The sequence below is a fragment of the Anomaloglossus baeobatrachus genome, chromosome 2, assembly GCF_048569485.1.
Source record: "Anomaloglossus baeobatrachus isolate aAnoBae1 chromosome 2, aAnoBae1.hap1, whole genome shotgun sequence".
Lineage (NCBI taxonomy): Eukaryota > Metazoa > Chordata > Amphibia > Anura > Aromobatidae > Anomaloglossus > Anomaloglossus baeobatrachus.
In genome coordinates, this window is record NC_134354.1 from 603,150,308 (window position 1) to 603,172,116 (window position 21,809).

Sequence of the window (21,809 nt, forward strand, 5' to 3'; positions counted from 1 at the left end):
TGGAGTTGTAACCAGGGCAGACCCAGCAGGAGCACAGGAGTCATTCTCGGGATGACGTATAACGCAATAGTCTCAGTGTGCAGGGCACCAATACAGAGTCTCACGGGTTCGGTGGTGTACCGGACAGGTTCGTATAGTGGTTTTCCGTCCACGGAGGCGAACCAGAGGGGTTTTGCAAGCGGGATGACCGGTATCCGATAACGGTCCACGGTAGCTTGTAGGATGAAATTACCCGCTGCTCCCGAATCAATGTGAGCCTCTGCCGTGAACTGGGTCTTCTCGGTCGTGACCTGGACAGTCTGTGTAACCGGGACTGAAGGGATTCCGGTACCAAGGGTGGCGGTTCCCACCATCCCTTGGACTTGGGGTCTACCTGGTCTCTCCGGGCAAGAACGAAGCAGATGTGTACCGCTTCCACAATAGAAACACAGGCCCCGGGCAAGTCGCTCTGCTCTGCGTTGTTCAGCTTGGCTCAGTCGGTCGATTTGCATTGGTTCAGGAGTAGAATCGCAGAACGGCAGTGGCGGGGGAACGGTAGACCTCTGCGGAACGGAGATGTGACGGATTGGTCGCTTCTCCCGGGATACTTCCTTGGTTCGCTCTTGGAAACGGAGGTCAATCCGGGTGGCTAGGGATACCAAAGCATCCAAGGTACGGGGAACTTCACGACCGGCTAATTCATCCTTGATGCGACCGGAGAGCCCCTCCCAGAAGGCTGCCGTCAATGCCTCGTTGTTCCAGCCTAGCTCGGAGGCAAGCGTGCAAAACTGGATGGCGTACTGGCCCACCGTCAGGGTTCCTTGGCGTAGCCGGAGGAGCGAGGAGGTAACCGCGGTACTGCGTCCCGGTTCATCAAAGGTACTTCGAAAAGCCTGAAGGAATTCCCGGATGTCGGTCGTCACCGGATCCTCGTTCTCCCACAACGGATTTATCCAGGACAACGCCTCGCCTTCCAGGTGGGACATCACAAAGGCTATCTTGGCTTGATCGGAAGCGAAGAGGTGCGGGAGTAATTTGAAGTGCAGCGAGCACTGGTTCAAAAACCCCCGGCAGTTATTGGGGTCCCCAGCATAGCGAGGCGGTGCCGCGAGGCGGAGTTGCGAGGCTGCAGAGACAACGGGTTCGGACGTAGAGACTGGTTGCTGCGTGGACTCAGACGAGGCGGCGGTCTGCAGCGTATATAACCGGTGGTCCACGGACGCCAGGAATTTCAGCATCCGGGTCAGGGTTTCACGCTGTTGTGCCAGCTCCTGGCGCAGCTCAGCCAGCTCGGATGTTTGCGCTCCAGCGGGATCCATGGCCTGATCAATCTGTCAGGGCCGGGAGGACTGATGGGCCCAGGAGGTGGATCCACAGGACCGAGTACCCCACCGGGGGGCAGGGTACACGGCAGCCGGAGCACTGGCGTGGCCGGGACGGGTATAACCAGGTCACCAGGGTCACGGAGTTCTTTAGGACAATACAGGAAACAGGCACAGGTACCCGGTAGCAAAAGACAAACAGTAACAGGACACAGCACAATGGGACCTGAGCACCTAGCTCTAAAGACAAGCTTAAGGACACGTTGATCAGGCCCCGCCCACATGGAAAGGCCAGTCTTATATACCCAGCACAGCCTCATGTCATTTCCTGCTGCAGGTGTGCTGGGCCTATAAGACTAGGAGAGTGGGCGCGGCCTGGTCCTATACAGAACCATGTGGCTAGGACTCAGAGTCAGACTCATAAGACCAGGAGCAGGACACAGGAGAGCACGAGCGGGAGCGGCAGCCATGACCGGTGGACACGTGGAGTGGATCAGTGGGTAAGGAGTGGTGCTGGGACACGGGGAGCGTGACAGTATCATCGGTGTATTCTCCAACATTTCCATAATGCCGGTGCCGCGACAGGTACAATGTAGTTCCTCATTCCTGCGGCAGCATACATCGCTGTGTGTGAAGCCGCAGGAGCGAGGAACATCACCTTACCTGCCGCCGGCGTCTATACGGAAGGAAGGAGGTGGGCGGGATGTTTACATCCTGCTCATCTCCGCCCCTCCGCCGCTATTGGCCACCTGCCGCGTGATGTCGCTGTGATGCCGCAGGACCCGCCCCCTTAGGAAGGAGGCGGGTCGCCGGCCAGAGTGACGGCCGCAGGGCAAGTGAGTGCATGTGAAGCTGTTGTAGCGATAATTTTTGCTATGCCAGATATCACAAGATATCGTACCTGCGATGGGGGCGGGGACTATCGCACTCGACATCGCAGCATCGGCTTGCGATGTCGTAATGTGCAAAACCCGCCTAAGAGTATGAGTGTCCATGGTCTGTAGATTTCTGAATGTGTGATAGGTGGGGTGAGAGTGTGCTAGGGTGGACAAGAAATTTTGAGTATAAAGGAGAGGATGTTGTGGTCAGAAAGGTGAAGAGGTAAGTTGTCTAAGTGAGAGATTGAGCAAAGGTAGACAAAGAACAGGTCAAAGGTGTTACCATCTTCATGTGTCTCAGAGATTGAGAGCTGTGAGAGGCCAAGAGAGGTGAAGATAAAAGCTAGGATTCAGATGGGGAAGTAGTGCTGTTCATGGGGATGTTAAAGTCTCCAATCGTAAGCGTTAGTAACTCTGAGGACATGAAGTATGGCAACTAAGCAGAAAAGTGGTCAAGGAATTGGGTGTGTGAGCTTGGGGGATAGTATGCAACTGCTACTTCGAGGGAGAGGGGATGGAAGAGCATTATTGTTTGGACTTTGATAGAGGGTCTATTGAATACTATTACAATGATGAGAGTGTTAAGAAATTTGCAAACATTGAATATATATATTTTGAAATTCATAGCTGCTATGTTTAATGTACATGCAATTGTGAGGTTCATAGTCAATAGTTATATCAATTTATGTAATCTAACCTACACTGACAAGGTGACCTTGTACAGAGAGGTCCAGGGCAAATACTGCCTATCTGTCAATTCTAGCAAATCCCAAATTGGTTTGTTCGGCTATGAGATGCAGCAATTGTGACTTTGTTAACAGTATCGTTGACCTCAGGGTGTAGATAATGTTAACAGTTGTGGCAAAGCATGGAGCCGCCAGCTCTATGCTCCATCACTTACTCCAGCATGCTCAAAGATACTTACAATGTAATTTGCACAAACATTTTGTTAACAGTTTAGTATAAGTCCCTATATAAAAAAGCCAAACCATATTTTTGTTAAATGATAATGCTTAAACATTGAGGTTTTTTTTTCCTTTATACAAATCTTGTACATTTGATCCAACAAGCTGAACTAGCAAAGAGTTCAATTATTTTAAATTAGTTGTATATTTGTGCTAAAAATAGATGGCCATTGAATAGTTTTATCAAGCCGTACAATTAGTCTGTTTTATTATATACAGCTCTAATGATTTTCATTATGTGCTATGTTGATAGAATCTGTTCTAAAACCAATAATCTTTTTCAAATCCTTTGAGCCACAAATTACTCATTAGATATTTTTTCAGAGATCATTACCTTTATCATGGACTTCAGATTTTCATTTCCTGAACGTTCAATGCGGTCTGTGGTATAAGGTAAGAATTAAATTAAATTTAAAAATCTATTTTACTTCCCAATAGGTGAATAAGGGCCAAAGTGTTAGGCCAGTCTATGAAGTAACCTTTTACAGACTTGGGAGCCTTTCTTAGTCATCTGTCTTTACAAGCACCACATATTGTCCAGATGCTAATGGGTTGGCAGAAGGAGCCGTCTATTTATCTGTGAAATAACATGGATAACATGCTCATTATTCATTTTGACAGGTAAGGGGTTAAAAATAGAAGGCTAAAGTCGATAACCAAATCATTGCTTCCCAGTATCCAAGCTTATTGCTTGCTGGGGGACAGTGCACTCCTAATTGATTGACTTTTCGGATTAGCGGCATGGTTGTGCATGCCAGTGTCCTGGTCTGTGTACTCCCCAATGTGGCAAGCAGTGGCAGTTTTGCCTTTAAACTATCAGAAAAAGTAGGTTACAGAAGCTAGCTGGATTCAGACAGCTTCAGAGCATTGCTTAAAAGCTTTATAGAAAAGAGCTTGTAAGCCTTGTGCACTTTGCCTAGGAGGCCTGCCTGGTGGTTGGTAAGTTAGACAACAAGCAGTACTCAATAGAATTAAAAATCCCTCTGTTCATCAGAACTTAGAGGGTTTTTAATAAGAGATTAATTGCAAAGCTGCTTTGTTTTACAAGAACTTAGCAATTTCACCCATAAAGAAAGTGAGAATAGCCATTTAACCATAGCTAAGCTGCTGATTAATGTCGAATAAATACTATTAGTAGGAAAAGGAGTTGTTTTATGAAGACAAACCTTTTTCAAACACAAGCTGAGCAAGAGATAGATTAGTTAGTATTGTTCTTCAGGGTCTCTCCACGTTGGAGTTTCAAAGCTCTAAAACCCTTGCCCTCAACATGATATGAAAACTGTATATTCTGATAACACAAAATATTCTAAGTGCATCGTTTTCTTCTGTTACAAGTCTTTAAATGTTACTGAAACAAGCTTTTGAGCTATGAACACAAGCTTTAATAAAATCTGTCAACATTAAATACACACATTTTTGATGGCTTTGAGGTAGCACAGAGATAACTAAGCTGTAATATAATATTATTTTACCAAGGTTTACCACATTTTTTGTTCCTGTGTATTGCAATCTATATTTACATTAGAATACCTAGTTAAAAGTTTAGACTGTACTGTATACCTATTTTTAAAATCCAGAAAAAAAAAAACTAAATGCCCTCATATGAAGATATTGTGGGTATTTTGTGAAGAATATGGTGCATGAACACACCAGAGAGCAGTACACAGAGTGACTATGGTTCCATAGTTCGGACTGCTATACATGCCCATACATATAGATCAAAAACCTTGCTCATAGAAGACCATAGACAATTGGCTGGAAGCCAAAAACTTTACTTTCTCCCTTGGAAAAAGACTGCACGTCAAAACTCGCGTAGGGTGTCTGGACAAAGAACACATTGGGTCAGGTAATGATTATATCCCATTGATTCTCATTGGTTTTCACCTCCTTTATGAGACTTATATTATATATAGCAGTGCACTTTAACCTGCTATGTGGACTGGCTGATAACCACCTTTATTTTTAAACACGGTTGGTGGTGCCTCTTGCTGTATATGTGCACATGCTATTGTTTTGGGCAATAGTCCTTTATTATGATCTGTATGGAGGTTTCATAACTACATGCTGGTTGCAGTATTACCTCATTTATTACTTATACTTGGCCACATTATATTACTCCCAATGGGTTTCTTTGGCTCAACCTTGTTTATGGTTATTTATAATGTTTCCTTGTGATACTTTGCCAGTGTGATAGGATCCACGCCTGCCCTATTGTGTGCCTATTGTCTTTTCTTTTCCATTGCCGATTCTATGGCCACTTTATGATTATTTTAACCAGAATATCAATAAACAATTATATTTTTTAGTCTACAGCATATGTTCTCATGCACAATTTTTCTATATGATTTCTTTGCCCATACATATAGAATTATGTAAACTTTTTGTTTAAAATGACATTCCCTAGTTTGTCTTGAACAGAAACCTTCCTTGTTGCTTAATTCCTTGATGCTGGGGAGGGGGTTGGTGGACATTGCCCACTGAGTGACAATTTTGGCACAGTAGCTTTTTTCCTATTGCTGAGCTTATGTTACTGACACAAATTAACTGTCTGTCAATGTTTTTTCTAAAGGCCAAACTATATTATTTGCATAAAGATAAAACGGTGCATTTGAACAAGTTGCATAGCTCAAGTAAAAATATGCTTACGGTGGGGGCCAGGAATTGTAATTTTTCAGGATTGACAATAGATAAGGAGCTGACAGGAAGGGAAGTGAGCTTCTAACTGTTCAAATTAATGAGCTGCAAAAAGTGACTGATATTTCAGGAGTTAACTCCCCAGCCTGGAACATAGTTACTGCGTGTACTGGATAATGGGCTGTGCACTATGTAAAATAAAAGTTCACACAGCAGATAGAAAGAAGTCAATTACAAACTATCTTATGTTCATGCTGTCTACTTATTCCTGCTTTATAACATAGGACTACTACTTTAAGAGAAGAATCCATAGCAAAAAAAGTTTTTCAAGAGATCATGAAATATTTTAAGGAACTATAATAGGATGGAAGGAAATCATACAAAAAAGTGCATTCTCTTAAAATATAAAATGTTATCTGATTATTGATAGTACGCCATTTAGTCACAACATTTATAAAGTAAAATCACAAGGGGAAAATGAAGCAGAACAGCATTGTCACAATGATCCTGCATCCTACATGACAGTAAATCTTAGAAATAACTGTTATATTTTGGTACATCAAGGTGCTCAGAAAATAACTGCAATTTAAAAGAATTGAAAGCTGCTGCTGATTTTTCTTGGTGTAATAGCTATATTCTCAAAAAAATTCATGTTGAGCTAAATGTAGACCACGCTTCAGAAAACGTGAACGTGAAATAACAATGATCCTGCTTAAGATTAAGGATAAAACAACAATAATAATAATAATAATAATAATGTTAATGTAAAATTCAAATTTAGTTTATGTTCCTCCCACTTTTAAGCTTTGTTTCCTATCAGAAAATAAAAGCATGTGTGTACAATTAGATGTATAAAGCTATTCACATAATGCTCACATAACTTCAAAAGTGGTCTGATTTCATGTATTTAAGGAGCCATGTACTTGTGACATTCAAACATAATTAAGCCAGATTTGCAGAGTTTGGATGTAAATAAAAATGGTTATCTACGCTGACATCAAGCTTGAATCATGTAATTGATTGTATTGTGTACTATTACTGTATAAAAGTCTGTTTTACACTTGTCTGTATAAAACACTGAAATACAGAAGTAAGGCAATGTATTACTGTAGTTAAAAGATTTAATGACAGCATGATCAAGTCCCTTAGACTAAACACTTATTGAAAAAAGTTAAAAGAAAAAACATTCTAGCTTTTACAAAATTAATTTATGCTTTGCTTCCATCACCTTTGTCCGCTGGACTCTGTTGTGCTGTTAGGGCCAGGTGGATGGGCAGACCCGGGAGGTGGATCCACTGGGCCGAACTCCCCGATGAGGGAAAGGGGTCCGGTAGCCGGAGCCCTATAGGTAGCAGGACAGTCCGCGCACAAGAGCACAATGGAGAAGTCCCTGGGACCACGGGGTCACTGATGGTAGTCCGGGTGACGGAGCTCAGGTTCGGAAGCCGGGATGATGTCAGGCGGGGTCCGGAACCGTTGGAGCGAGATGACGGGTCACCGCAGGGAACAGAGATGGTACGGACTGTCAGGATGGCAGATAGGCAGTGTTCGGGGTTTGGGATTCGGCAGGACCGGATGGCAATGCAGGATCGGCTCTAGAAGAGAGAGAGGTAAGTATCTCACAGGAACACAAGGAGACCTGACTCCTAGCTTGGGAAACACGAAGAACAGGCCCTGCCCCCTTGGACATTAAACCCCTTTATACCCTGTACCTGTGTGCTTCATTTCCTGTCAGTGGACACTGGCCCTTTAAGAAAGGGTCAGTGACCGCGCGCGCGCCCTAATGTGCATGCGCGCAGCCCGGGTGCCAGAAGCCAGGGCAGGAAGCTGAGAGGAGGAAGCAGCAGAGCCGGGCTGGGGCTGGGAAGCCGACGGGCGCCGGGAGCGGGGACCAGGAGGCCTGGGAAGCGCGGGCAATGGAGGCTGGAGAGCGGGGAGCGTGGCAAGTGAGCCGGGGAGCGGAGCAGAGGACCCGGGAGCGTGACATGTGCTCCATGTCTGGCTTTGCAGATGGCCCGGAATGATCCATATAACCATCTGTCTGGATCTATATAAGGCTCACCTAGGCACATCCCTGTGTTTTGGTTTTAAGACTTTAATGTCTCTAAGACTCTTTATTGCTGTGGGCACCCCAACCAGACCAGTATGTCTGGCTGGAGGCTGGAGAGCGGGGAGCGTGGCAGGTGAGCCGGGGAGCGGAGCAGAGGACCCGGGGAGCGTGACAGTACCCCCCCCACGCCTCCCTCCCCGCAACCGGGACAGGAAGGCACGGATCAGAGGAGTGCCCACATTCTCCCTGGGCTCCCTGGACCTATCCTCAGGACCATACCCTGCCCAGTCCACCAGAAAGAACTGCCGACCCCGTACGGTCTTCATGGCCACGATATCCCTTACCGCATAGATGTCGTCATCAGCAATAGGAGGAGGAGCCGGACTGGCAGCAGCGGAGAAGGGACCAAGGACAACCGGCTTGAGCAAAGAGACGTGGAAGGAGTTGGGTATCCTCATCGTGGCCGGGAGCTGCAGTTTGTAGGAGACCTCATTGATCTTGCTGAGGACTTTAAACGGTCCGATGTAGCGAGGTCCCAGCTTGTAGGATGGTAACTTCAATCGGACGTACTTGGAAGCAAGCCAGACGAGATCTCCGGGGGAGAAACACGGAGGATCCAGACGTCTCTTGTCTGCGTGTCTCTTCATCCGCAGGGATGCACGTGCAAGGGACGCCTTAACTGAGTCCCAAATGGTTGTAAAGTCATGGACTACCGCATCAGCAGCAGGGATATCCGAGGAAGAGGATACAGGCAACGGGACAGAAGGCTGAAGTCCGTAGACGACATGGAAAGGAGAACTGGAGGAGGACTCACTGACGTGGTGATTATGGGAGAATTCAGCCCAAGGAAGAAGCGTGGACCAATCGTCATGATGGGCGTTGACGTAGTGTCGTAAGAAAGAGGTCAATATCTGATTGACCCGTTCCACTTGGCCGTTCGACTGAGGATGGTAAGCAGAAGAAAAGTCCAGAGTTACTCCCAGATGTTTACAGAGAGCCCTCCAGAAGCGGGAGGTGAACTGAGTTCCTCTGTCGGACACAATGTGTGATGGAAAGCCATGCAAGCGGAAGATGTGATGTATATAGGCGTCCGCGAGTTCCTGGGCAGAGGGCAGTCCAGCCATAGGGACGAAATGGGCCATTTTAGAGAACCGATCCACCACGACCCATATGACTGTGTGTCCGGAGGACAATGGCAGGTCCGTAATAAAGTCCATCGCAATGTGTTGCCAGGGAACTGAGGGTATAGGCAGAGGCAGAAGACGGCCATATGGCAGGTGTTTGGGCGTCTTGTTCCTGGCACAAGAGGAGCAGGCAGAGACAAAAGAGGCGACGTCCGTGCGAAGGGATGGCCACCAGTAATGACGTACAATCGCACTCCACGTTCTCTTCTGACCAGCATGACCGGCTGTTTTCGAGGCATGGCCCCAGTGTAACACTTTTTTCCTGTCAGTCTCAGAGACATAGGTCTTCCCGGGCAGTATCTGGGCCAGGGTGACAGGAGCCACCGGAATAATCTTACTTGGACAGATGATGGGTTGGGATGTCTCCTCCTCCTGCTCCATGGGCATGAAAGACCTAGACAAGGCATCAGCGCGTACATTCTTGTTCGCGGGTCGGAAATGGAGCTGGAAATCGAACCGGGCAAAGAACAAGGACCACCTGGCTTGCCGTGGGTTCAGTCGCTGAGCAGACCGCAGGTATTCCAGGTTCTTGTGGTCCGTGTAAATAATAACGGGGTACACTGCTCCTTCCAGAAGATAGCACCATTCCTCCAGAGCCAGTTTGACTGCCAATAGCTCTCGGTCACCGATGGTGTAATTGCGTTCAGGCGCTGAGAAGCTCTTGGAGAAGAAACCGCAAGTCACCATCTTCCCGGAGGAGGACTTCTGCATGAGCACTGCTCCGGCTCCCGAGGAGGAGGCATCCACCTCCAAGGTGAACTGGCGGTTTAACTCCGGACGGTGGAGTACAGGAGAGGAGGCAAAGGCCCGCTTTAGAGAGCCAAACGCGGCGTCGGCCGCAGGTGACCAGTCCTTTGGATTAGCCCCCTTCTTGGTCAAGGCGGAGAGAGGAGCAGTCAGAGCAGAGAAGTGAGGGATGAACTGGCGGTAATAGTTGGCGAATCCCAGAAAGCGTTGGATTTCCTTCAGTCCAGAAGGAGGAGGCCAGTTGAGAATGGAAGAGACCTTCTTTGGATCCATCTGCAGTCCGGTATCGGTGATGAGGTAACCCAGGAAGGGGAGAGAAGACTGTTCGAAGACACACTTCTCGTACTTGGCGTACAGACGATTCTCTCTCAGTCTTTGTAGAACCAGTTGCACGTTCTCTCGGTGGGTCTGGAGGTCCGGAGAGAAAACAAGGATGTCGTCCAGATATATCACCACACAGACGTAGAGAAGGTCCCGGAACACGTCATTCACTAATTCTTGGAAGACTGCTGGTGCGTTACACAGGCCGAAGGGCATCACGCAGTATTCATAGTGCCCATCGCGAGTGTTGAACGCGGTCTTCCATTCGTCCCCCGAGCGGATACGGACCAGGTTGTAGGCACCCCGAAGATCCAGCTTGGTGAACACACGAGCTCCTCTGAGCCGATCAAACAATTCGGGGATGAGCGGCAGGGGGTACTTGTTTTTTACGGTGATTTGGTTCAATCCCCGGTAGTCTATGCATGGGCGTAAGTCGCCCTCTTTCTTCTTCACGAAGAAGAAGCCTGCTCCAGCAGGAGAGGAGGATCTCCGAATGAATCCCCTTGCCAGGCTCTCTGTGATGTAAGTAGACATGGCCCTTGTTTCGGCTGGAGACAGTGGATATATCCGTCCTCGAGGTGGTGTAGTTCCCGGGAGCAGGTCAATGGCACAATCGTAAGGACGATGTGGCGGAAGCACCTCTGACTCCTTCTTATCAAAGACGTCCGCGAAGGACCAATAGGCTGAAGGCAGTCCCGGTAGGGACTCTGGAACCGGAGGTCGCCGGATGGGTTGTATGGTCTTCAGACACTTCTCATGGCAAGAAGAGCCCCATCGGGTGATTTCACCAGTGCCCCAGCTGACTGAAGGTTCGTGTGTCCGTAACCAAGGAAGGCCCAGCAGGATTTGATGTGACATGTGTGGGAGGACGTAGAGAGCGATGTTCTCGGTGTGCAGAGCACCGATACGCAGTTCAACCGGCCTGGTGATCCAGGAGATGGTGTTAGAGAGGGGTCTCCCATCCACTGAGGCAATCACTAGGGGTTTGGCGAGTGGAGTAACAGGCACCTGGTACTTGTCCACCGTGGCCTGCTGGATGAAATTGCCTGCTGCCCCAGAATCGAGGTACGCCTCAGCCGTGAACCGCGTCTCTCCCGTTGTCACTTGCACAGTCCATGTAACCGGGTCTGAGAGAGTCCCAGCACCTAGGGTGGCCTCTCCTACCAACCCTAGGCTTTGGAGTTTCCCGGCCTCTCTGGACAGGAGCGTAGCAGGTGTGTGCCCTCTCCGCAGTAGAAGCAGAGACCCTTGGCGAGCCGCTCTGCTCGATGTTGTTCAGACTGTCGCACACGGTCGATCTGCATGGGCTCATGGACGGAGACACCAGATGCCGTTGACTGGAGTACGGCGGGCTTCTGCGGAGGAGAGGAATGCCGTACCGGACGTCTCTCACGGGACACCTCTTTGGACCGCTCCTGAAAGCGAATGTCCACTCGAGTCGCTAGGGTAATCAGGGCGTCCAGGGTGGACGGTACGTCACGACCAGCCAGCTCATCTTTGATTCGACCCGAGAGTCCTTCCCAGAAGGCGGCGGTTAGGGCCTCGTTATTCCACTCGAGTTCCGAAGCCAAGGTGCGGAAACGGATGGCGTATTGACCCACCGTCAGAGTTCCCTGACGTAACCGGAGAAGAGATGAAGCAGACGCGGAGGCGCGTCCGGGCTCGTCAAAGGTGCCACGAAAGGCCTGCAGGAACTCCTGGAGGTTCTTGGTCATAGGGTCCTCCTTCTCCCACAAGGGGTTCATCCACGCCAGTGCCTCGCCCTCTAGGTGAGACATGATGAAGGCGACCTTGGCTTGGTCGGAGGTAAACAAATGCGGCAGCTGCGTGAAATGGAGGGAGCATTGGTTTATAAACCCCCTGCAGGTCTTGGGATCTCCGGCGTACCGGGGTGGTGAGGCCAAACGAAGTCTGGAAGCATCCGAGGAGGCTGCCACGGGAGCTGGGGCCGTGGATTGACTAGTGGAGGCCCGAGGCGCTGAAGATGTGACCAATGCTTGTAGCGTGTTCAAGCGGGCGTCCACGGAAGTCATAAAGTTCAGCATGCGGGTCTGGACTTCACGCTGGCGTTGGAGTTCCTCATGCAAGGCCGCTAGTGCTTCGGCGGGATCCATGGCCTGTTCTTACTGTTAGGGCCAGGTGGATGGGCAGACCTGGGAGGTGGATCCACTGGGCCGAACTCCCCGATGAGGGAAAGGGGTCCGGTAGCCGGAGCCCTATAGGTAGCAGGACAGTCCGCGCACAAGAGCACAATGGAGAAGTCCCTGGGACCACGGGGTCACTGATGGTAGTCCGGGTGACGGAGCTCAGGTTCGGAAGCCGGGATGATGTCAGGCGGGGTCCGGAACCGTTGGAGCGAGATGACGGGTCACCGCAGGGAACAGAGATGGTACGGACTGTCAGGATGGCAGATAGGCAGCGTTCGGGGTTCGGGATTCGGCAGGACCGGATGGCAATGCAGGATCGGCTCTAGAAGAGAGAGAGGTAAGTATCTCACAGGAACACAAGGAGACCTGACTCCTAGCTTGGGAAGCACGAAGAACAGGCCCCGCCCCCTTGGACATTAAACCCCTTTATACCCTGTACCTGTGTGCTTCATTTCCTGTCAGTGGACACTGGCCCTTTAAGAAAGGGTCAGTGACCGCGCGCGCGCCCTAATGCGCATGCGCGCGGCCCGGGTGCCAGAAGCCAGGGCAGGAAGCTGAGAGGAGGAAGCAGCAGAGCCGGGCTGGGGCTGGGAAGCCGACGGGCGCCGGGAGCGGGGACCAGGAGGCCTGGGAAGCGCGGGCAATGGAGGCTGGAGAGCGGGGAGCGTGGCAAGTGAGCCGGGGAGCGGAGCAGAGGACCCGGGAGCGTGACATGTGCTCCATGTCTGGCTTTGCAGATGGCCCGGAATGATCCATATAACCATCTGTCTGGATCTATATAAGGCTCACCTAGGCACATCCCTGTGTTTTGGTTTTAAGACTTTAATGTCTCTAAGACTCTTTATTGCTGTGGGCACCCCAACCAGACCAGTATGTGTCTGTGGTCATCAAAACTTCTATTTTCCTGTGGTTCCAGTATACACCTACTACCTACCAATGATATACATGTGTGATTTATCTGAGGAAGGAGATGTGATGTCTGAAATGCATAATAAAATCACGTTAAACCATTACTGCTGACCATCTTCTTACGACAACACGGGAGTCCACTTCTGTTTGAAATTTTGCCGCCAATTCCTCGTGGTGCCTTCTGCAGCTGTAACATACACACTTTCAATGGAAGTTGTGACTATTTTCACAACTGTATCAAGTGAGCACATCTCATATTTATTCTACAAAAATTTGTAACGTTAGTACCCTATTAGCGCTTTTTGTCTTTTGAGTCTCCTTCACATTGATCTATCTTCTTCACTGACATCCTTAGCACATTTTTCTACCCTGATTTTTGACCTAAAGGGTCCATCTCACTCAATGATAGCCTGCTATTTGTAAGTATTTCCTTCCCTCTACACTTTGCATATCACAAGATGAGTGGCATGGGAATTATTTAATTGATGTCTCAGACCTGACGTTCTTTGGAAATTCAAGCAAAACACACTGTAATTTTATGTTAAATTTTTCTTTCATGATAATAAAGGCATGCATGGGAATAAACTAGAAATAAAAATATTTGAAATTGCTTTATGTTCCTCTGCTGTCATGCCCTGGGTGTGAGAAGTTAGAGCCAATCCAGGCTTTGTTCATTTTGAGAACAGTCAGCGTTTTGATTTAACATACAGATGCGTCTAGTACTTATTATGCCCCCTGTGGCACTAAAAACCCATGGAATGAACTTAAGTAGGGAGGGAGCAGTGACTGCAGTAAACCTCAGATTTGCCACAACTCCGTGTAAAAAAAAAATGAAGATGCATTCATGTAGTGAGAGGAAGGCCCAAATGCACCTCTTGTGTGAATAAATGTAGGAAGGATTTGGGGTGTTATTTGGTCTGGAATAGGTTGGAGAAGTTCCTCCTACATGGTTCATGAATTTTCATTGGCAAAGGTCTCCACTCTGCAAGGAAATAATAAAAATAAAAATTTTGAAACCCCTGCTTCAATCCTAGCGACTGCCTGATACTTAGAGCCAGCACAGGAGGAACTGAGGGCCACCTTAGCTGGAGCAAAATCTGTGTTGGATGTATAAAGGTCCTTGTTGTGCCAATTGTACACTGAGTAGTGGCCTCCGGGACTCCTTGTTGTTGGCCAAAAATGTCCCACTCCTTCCCAATGTAAATGATTTCTGTCGCCTACTCTATTTGTGTTAGGCCTAAAACACACGTCCTTGATAACCACGCACGTGTAATACGGGCCGTTTTTCATGTCCGTAATCCATTTTTTTGGTCCGTAAATAACGCGCGTGTGGTGGCTGTGTGTCCGGCGTATGGTAACCACGTGTGCATGTGGAATGACCGTGTGTGCGTGTGAAACTTAACTGACATGTGTGTGTGTGTTGTCCGTGTGAAATGTCTGTGTGTGATGTTAAATGTCATTGATACATGCTGGCTGACAGCAGATAGAGTCACGCGCTGAGAATGAACTTGGGTGAACTTCACCCGACTTCATCCTCATACCGCGGCTCTGTCTGTGTCGCGTCCTGATTAGCGGTCACCCGTGAAGGACTCACCGGTGACCGCTAATCACCAGAGTGACTGAATGGAGTACCCCTCTCGCATACTCACCGTTCCCTGATCACCGGCGTGGTGCTGCAGGCTGTTCTCTAAACTCCGGCGGCTTTTCCTCTTTTGAAATAGCCGGCCGCTCATTAATCAATCTCGTATTCCCTGCTTTCCCCGCCCACTGTCAAATATGATTGGTTGCAGTGAGACATACCCACACGCTGAGCCGGTGGGCATGTCTATACTGTGCAGTAAAATAAATATATAAATAATTAAAAAAAAACGGCGTGCGGTCCCAGCCTATTTTAATACCAGCCAGATAAATCCATATGGCTGCAGGCTGGTATTCTCAGGATGAGTAGCCCCACGTTAGAGGGAGCCCCCCAGCCTAACAATATCAGCCAGCAGACGCCCAGAATTGCCGCATACATTAGATGCGACAGTTCTGGAACTGTACCCGGCTCTTCCCGATTTGCCCTGGTGCATTGGCAAATTGGGGTAATAAGGATTTAATGGCAGCCCATAGCTGCCACTAAATCCTAGATTAATCATGTCAGGCTTCTCCCCGAGATACCTTCCATGATTAATCTGTAAGTTACGGTAAATAAACACACACCTGAAAATTCCTTTATTAGAAATAAAAAACACAAACACATTTCCTGGTTCACCAATTTAATCAACCCAAAAAAGGCCTCCATGTCCGGTGTAATCCAGGATGGTCCAGCGTCGCTACCAGCTCTGCTGCATGAAGGTGACCGGAGCAGCAGAAGACACATCCGCTCCTGTCAGCTCCACGCAGCAACTGAGGTGACTAGCGTGATCAGCTGAGCTGTCACTGAGGATACTCGCGGCCACCGCTGGATCCAGTGACAGCGGGTAACCTCAGTGACAGCTCAGCTGATCACGTGGCTCTCTTCATTTGCTGCGTGGAGGTGACAGGAGCAGCGGTGTCTTCTGCAGCTCCGGTCACCTTGATGCAGCAGAGCTGGAAGCGACACTGGACCATCCTGGATTACGCCGGACATGGAGGGCTTTTTTGGGCTGATTAAATTGGTGAACCAGGAAATGTGTTTGTGTTTTTTATTTCTAATAAAGGATTTTTCAGGTGTGTGTGTTTATTTACTGTAATTTACAGATCAATCATGGAAGGTATCTCGGGGAGACGCCTGACATGATTAATCTAGGATTTAGTGGCAGCTATGGGCTGCCATTAACTCCTTATTACCCCGATTTGCCAACGCACCAGGGCAAATCGGGAAGAGCCGGGTACAGTTTCAGAACTGTTGCATCTAATGTATGTGGCAATTCTGGGCGTCTGCTGGCTGATATTGTTAGGCTGGGGGGGCTCCCCATAACGTGTGGCTCCCCATCCTAAGAATACCAGCCTGCAGCCATATGGCTTTATCTGGCTGGTATTAAAATAGAGGGGGACCGCACGCCGTTTTTTTTTAATTATTTATTTATTTATTTCTATACTCCATAGTGACACGCCCACTGGCTGCTGTGATTGGGTGCAGTTAACTACCTGTCACTCAGCATGGGGGGCGTGTCTCACTGCAACCAATCATAGGCGCCGGTGGGCGGGGAAAGCAGAGAATACGAGATTGATTAATGAGCGGCCGGCTTTTTCAAATTAGAAAAAGCCGCCGGAGCAGTGTGAACGCCATGCAGCGCCAGTGATCGGGGATCGGTGAGTATGAGAGAGGGGGGGGCACTTCAGTCACTCGGGGGATTAGCGGTCACCGGTGAATCCTTCACAGGTGACCGCTAATCAGTACACGGCACACAGACAGAGCCACGGCATGACAATGAAGTCGGGTGAAGTTCACCCGAGTTCATTCTCATCCTGCTACTCTGTCTTCCAACATGTAGTAATGACATTTTGCATCACACACGGACATTTTTCATGGACAACATAACCACACATCCGTGCAAGGAACGTTTTATTTGGACTCCCATAGGCTAACATTATGTCTGTGTGTGCATGCTCCGTCTCAAAAACGAACATGCTTCCGTGCCAAACGGAGCAAAAAACGTGGGACGCACACGAACACACGAAAGATCAAATAACACGCACGTGTGCCTTTAAACATAAAAAAAATATGTGCACGTTTGGTCGTATCTCCGGTATGTACGGAAACGGACCAAACACGCACGTTTGAAACGGATGTGTGTTGCAGGCCTTAGAGAGTGTATTGCAATCCCTCCTTTCAATTCTTTATAGGCCTTGCACTTAATGTAGAGGCCACCAGTCTAAAAGTTCTACTCATTACAAATGATAAAAAATATAAAAATGTCATGCACACAATTTCCTTTTTTTTTTCTGACTGAAATGCAAAAATGCAGCATGTCAATTAGAGTTTTTTCAGTTTTTTTTCAACATAGAAAGCAGTGAGTGCAAAAACGCAGCAAAAACATTACGTGTGAACATATCCTAAAGTGAAGGCATTTTTTTTCTGTTTTTATTTGCCTTATGTACAAGTCATTATCGAGGAAGAAATTTTTCTTAACATTTTTTCAGTAAAACCATTTTAGCTTTGATCTTGTTTGTTTTATCATTAGTCCGTAAAAGTGGCATAATAGTGTGACAAAATTGTATTCAGCAGTAACCTGGGAGTCAGAGAAGCATCCAGGCTTTGGCTCACCCCAGGGCTTGGGGTACTCGGTTATTACGGGGAAAGTTCACTGGGTGGCCGTTGCTCACTTCCGTGACCCTGTGTGTTGCTTAAGAGGGGTTTTGTACAAGGGAAAACAAAATAAAGAGTTTTTCGTGATGTCACTTGCAGTATGCGGCTATATGGGAGAAGCCGCCGCTGCAAAAGTCTCTCACTACTGTGGCTGGTGGTATTGGGCAGAATAGGTGTGATGGCTCTCCGCAAATAGAGCTAGGCCCCAGGGGAGGATGATGGTGGTTATAGTATATAGATGCAGAGGTGTAGGAAGAATTCAGACAACACAGGGGCTGTGGTTTAACTTGTGCTTTACTCACTGGTTTGGAGTTGCTGCAACCCGGCTGATGCTGGTCTTTACCAATTTGGTATTCCCTTTGTTGCAGTGCCGATGTAGTGAACTGGTGAGCTTTATTTCTATGCACACTGTATTCTGTAGTAGTTGGTGGGTCCCCATGGCTTGGAGCGTTTTTAGGGTCCCCTCCTGTTGTCTCCGTCCTGGCCCGTATGGCAGGCAACTTGAACCTCTCTTGGGTCTGACCTCTGTCACCATTCCCAGGTTCCTTCTATGCTGCTGTGCCCTGGACACTAATGTCGGTAAGGTCCTTCATGGTCCCCTCACCGGGCAGGTGTTTTCCAGATGAGCCTGAAGCGTCGTCCTGAACTATGGCCCTGTGCCCCATCAGTGCTCAGTCCGGTGAGTACTGGTACATACTCTCCCAGTGAATGTACTACTTTTTACTCAACAAGTCACTTTACATGTGCTGACTGACTGTCTGCTTCTCCCCTCTCCCTCCTCAGACTGTCACTTCCTGTCAGTCTGTGTGAAACTGCACTGACCAGCCCTTCCTCCTCCCAGGTCTCTGACTAGTGGATTGCAGGAATTCCAGCCTATAGGTGAACACCAGTCAAGTCCATCTGTTACACGGTCTGGGGAAAAGGGCATGGATTTGTGTGTGTGTTGTGGTGTTTACCGGCACTGGTCTTCCAGGAATCTGGGGTTACATGTAGTACCCTGTGGCACCTGACACTCAGGGGCGCCACATTACCAATTGGTAAATGCAAGCACATCCTTGGACTGCAACATAAACAACAAATTATCAAATTTTTTTAATTTGCAGAAAACTTTAAAACATTCTTCCCATGCAAGGGAGGCACTTTTCTTGAACGTTTCTATTAATTGAAACAAATTTACATGAGGCACCCCTTCTGCTTCCCACAACCTGGGGTCCCTGGGAGGCATGTCGCCGGTTGCTATGATGACTGGGTCTCGGCCGCCTCTGCGCAGACCTTTCCTGCGACTTTTCCTCTCCCCAAAACTTTGTTGCAAAATAAGGGTCCTCTTCGAAAGACTTTGTTGCAGAATAAGGATACTCTTCAAAAGACTTTCTGCAATATTACTCTGGTAGTGTGCACAACTGGTGCAACTATTCACAAGGCATGTTTTTGCTACTACCAGTCCAGTAGCTGGTGGTCCATTTTTATCAAACATTATCAAAACAGTATCAACAGTATAACAACAGTGAAAGTCTCTGCAGGGTAAATACGTCACATAACCATGTACATTTTATAACCATTCTTACTTTCTATGGTTACACTACTATTTAAAATGTATGTACATAAGGATACCTGATTATACTTTTTCATTTTGACACTTACTCTCTACCTGAGCGGGGGCTGACCAAAGTTGCTACGACTTGACCTGGTTAACTCAAGTGTCTCAGCTTGTCCTCGTTCTACACTGGTGTCTGTACCCCTTTTATCCTCCCAAAATCTAATGGATGCTTATTGAAAACCTGCTGATACTCTTGTGCTACTCGATAAACGCCTTGTTTCTGGTGTGAAGGAGTGGAATCAGTGCCTACATGCAGTTTGTGACAGCAATCCTCTAACTATTCTGGGGAGCTGTTGTCCTCTGCTGTTTCTGATGAGGTCAGAGGTTCCACTGCCTGGATGGAGTCATTGGCAACAGTAAACAGTTTGGCAATGGAGGCATACCTGGGCAATTTAGTTTCCTCCTCCACACAATTAAACACCCGTACAGGGACTCTTCCCTTGGGGACTCCCACCACCCCCCCCTGGCCGTCAGGACTTTAGACCAATTTTCTGAGTATATGAGCTCCACCCTTTCAGTGCAAAAGATAGATGTGGTTCTGGACCACCGTTGTACGATCTGTTTACAATCCTGGGAAGGAGTGGATTAGAAGCAGTGTTCCCTTATTAAGGCTCCGGTCCTGGGTGCTCGGGTGGAACCATTTAGAAAAAAGTCCAGCGGCACACCAAATCTCCGTAAAAAAACTTTTTTTTTTTTTTCAATTAAGCGGTGCATATTAAAAAGGCAGGGGAGGAATCTAAAAAGGCAGTGAAGGAATCAGGTGCAGGATCCCTCATGGACGACAGCCGTTTCATGTTAAAAATGCTTCCACGGGTCACCCTTTGAGGCCTATTGACACCCGACACCATATCATCATTTCACTTATTGGGGGTATTACAATAAGGCTGGAGTCTATTACCCGTACATTACCAATTTCTCCACCAGATAGGTTTACCTGTTGCCTCTGCAGGAGGGCTATGATTTATTTTTGCAGGACCCTCTGCTGCCTGACACCGACTGCTTCAGCAATCTGTTGGAGTAAGGGTGGCGTCACACCCTACGATATATCGGGCGATATATCGTCGGGGTCACGGATTCCATGACACACATCCGGCATCGTTAGAGATATCGTAGCGTGTGGCAGCTACGAACGACTGTGAACGAGCAAACATACACACCTTATCGTTGCTGGTTGACACGTCATTCATGTTCATAAAGTCGTTCCTCCTTCTGCGCGTTGGTTGTTCGTCGTTCCTGAGGCAGCAAACATCACTCCGTGTGATACCCCGGGAACGACGAACACTGCTTACCTGCGTCCCACTGGCAATGCGGAAGGAAGAAGGTGGGCGGGATGTTACGTCCTGCTCATCTCCGCCCCTCCGCTTCTATTGGGCGGCCGCTGTATGATGTTGCTGTGACGCCGAACGTCCCTCCCCCTTCAGGAAGAGGATGTTCACCGCCCCAAAGGGATGTCATTCGGGAGGTAAGTACGTGTGACGGGGTAAATGACTTTGTGCGCCACTGTATTGCAAATATAAAAATGGCTATTTTTGAGTTTATACATTATGTTCAACTATAACATATTGTTTATTCAGACAGACAAAGTGTACATGGTTACAAAATCTTGTATATACTTAAGGGTTTCTGTGTGTTTGTCTTAAATAGAGATGAGCGAACCGGTCGCGGTTTGGTTCGAGCTTGGTTCGCCGAACGGAGGTCTCGTTCGAGTCGGTTCGGCATAGGAAACAATGGGAGGCAATCACAAACACATAAAAACACCTAGAAAACACCCTCAAAGGTGTCCAAAAGGTGGCAAACAACTCACAACACAACACAAACACATGGGAAAGTGACAGGAACAAATTTTCATGTGAAAACAAAACAGCGTTACGAGGAAAAAGAGGACGAGACACAGATATAGGCATGGCACGCCCTTCTAAAATCATGTAAAACACCGCAAGGTGACTCCAAGCGGAGTCTCCTTTTTTTCCAAACATTTGGCCACACAGACCTTCAGTGGCGGCACTTGTGCCCCAGTCGTACACTTCACAGTTACAGTCATATGAAAAAGTTTGGGCACCCCTATTAATGTTAACCTTTTTTCTTTATAACAATTTGGGTTTTTGCAACAGCTATTTCAGTTTTATATATCTAATAAATAATGGACTGAGTAATATTTCTGGATTGAAATGAGGTTTATTGTACTAACAGAAAATGTGCAATCCACATTTAAACAACATTTGCGGTGCAAAAGTATGGGCACCTCAACATAAAAGTGACATTAATATTTTGTAGATCCTCCTTTTGCAAAAATCACAGCCTTAAGTCACTTCCTGTAGCTTTTAATGAGTTCCTGGATCCTGGATGAAGGTATATTTGACCATTCCTGTTTACAAAACAATTCTAGTTCAGTTAAGTTTGATGGTCGCAGAGCATGGACAGCACGCTTCAAATTATCCCACAGATTTTCAATGATATTCAGGTCTGGGGACTGGGATGGCCATTCCAGAACATTGTAATTGTTCCTCTGCATCAATGCCTGAGTAGATTTGGAGCGGTGTTTTGGATCATTGTCTTGCTGAAATATCCATCCCCTGCGTAACTTCAACTTCGTCACTTATTCTTGCACATTATTGTCAAGAATCTGCTGATACCGAGTTGAATCCATGCGACCCTCAACTTTAACAAGATTCCCAGTGCCGGCATTGGCCACACAGCCCAAAAGCATGATGGAACCTTCACCAAATTTTACTTTGGGTAGCAAGTGCTTTTCTTGGAATGCTGTGTTTTTTTGCCTCCCTGCATAACGCCTTTTTGTATGACC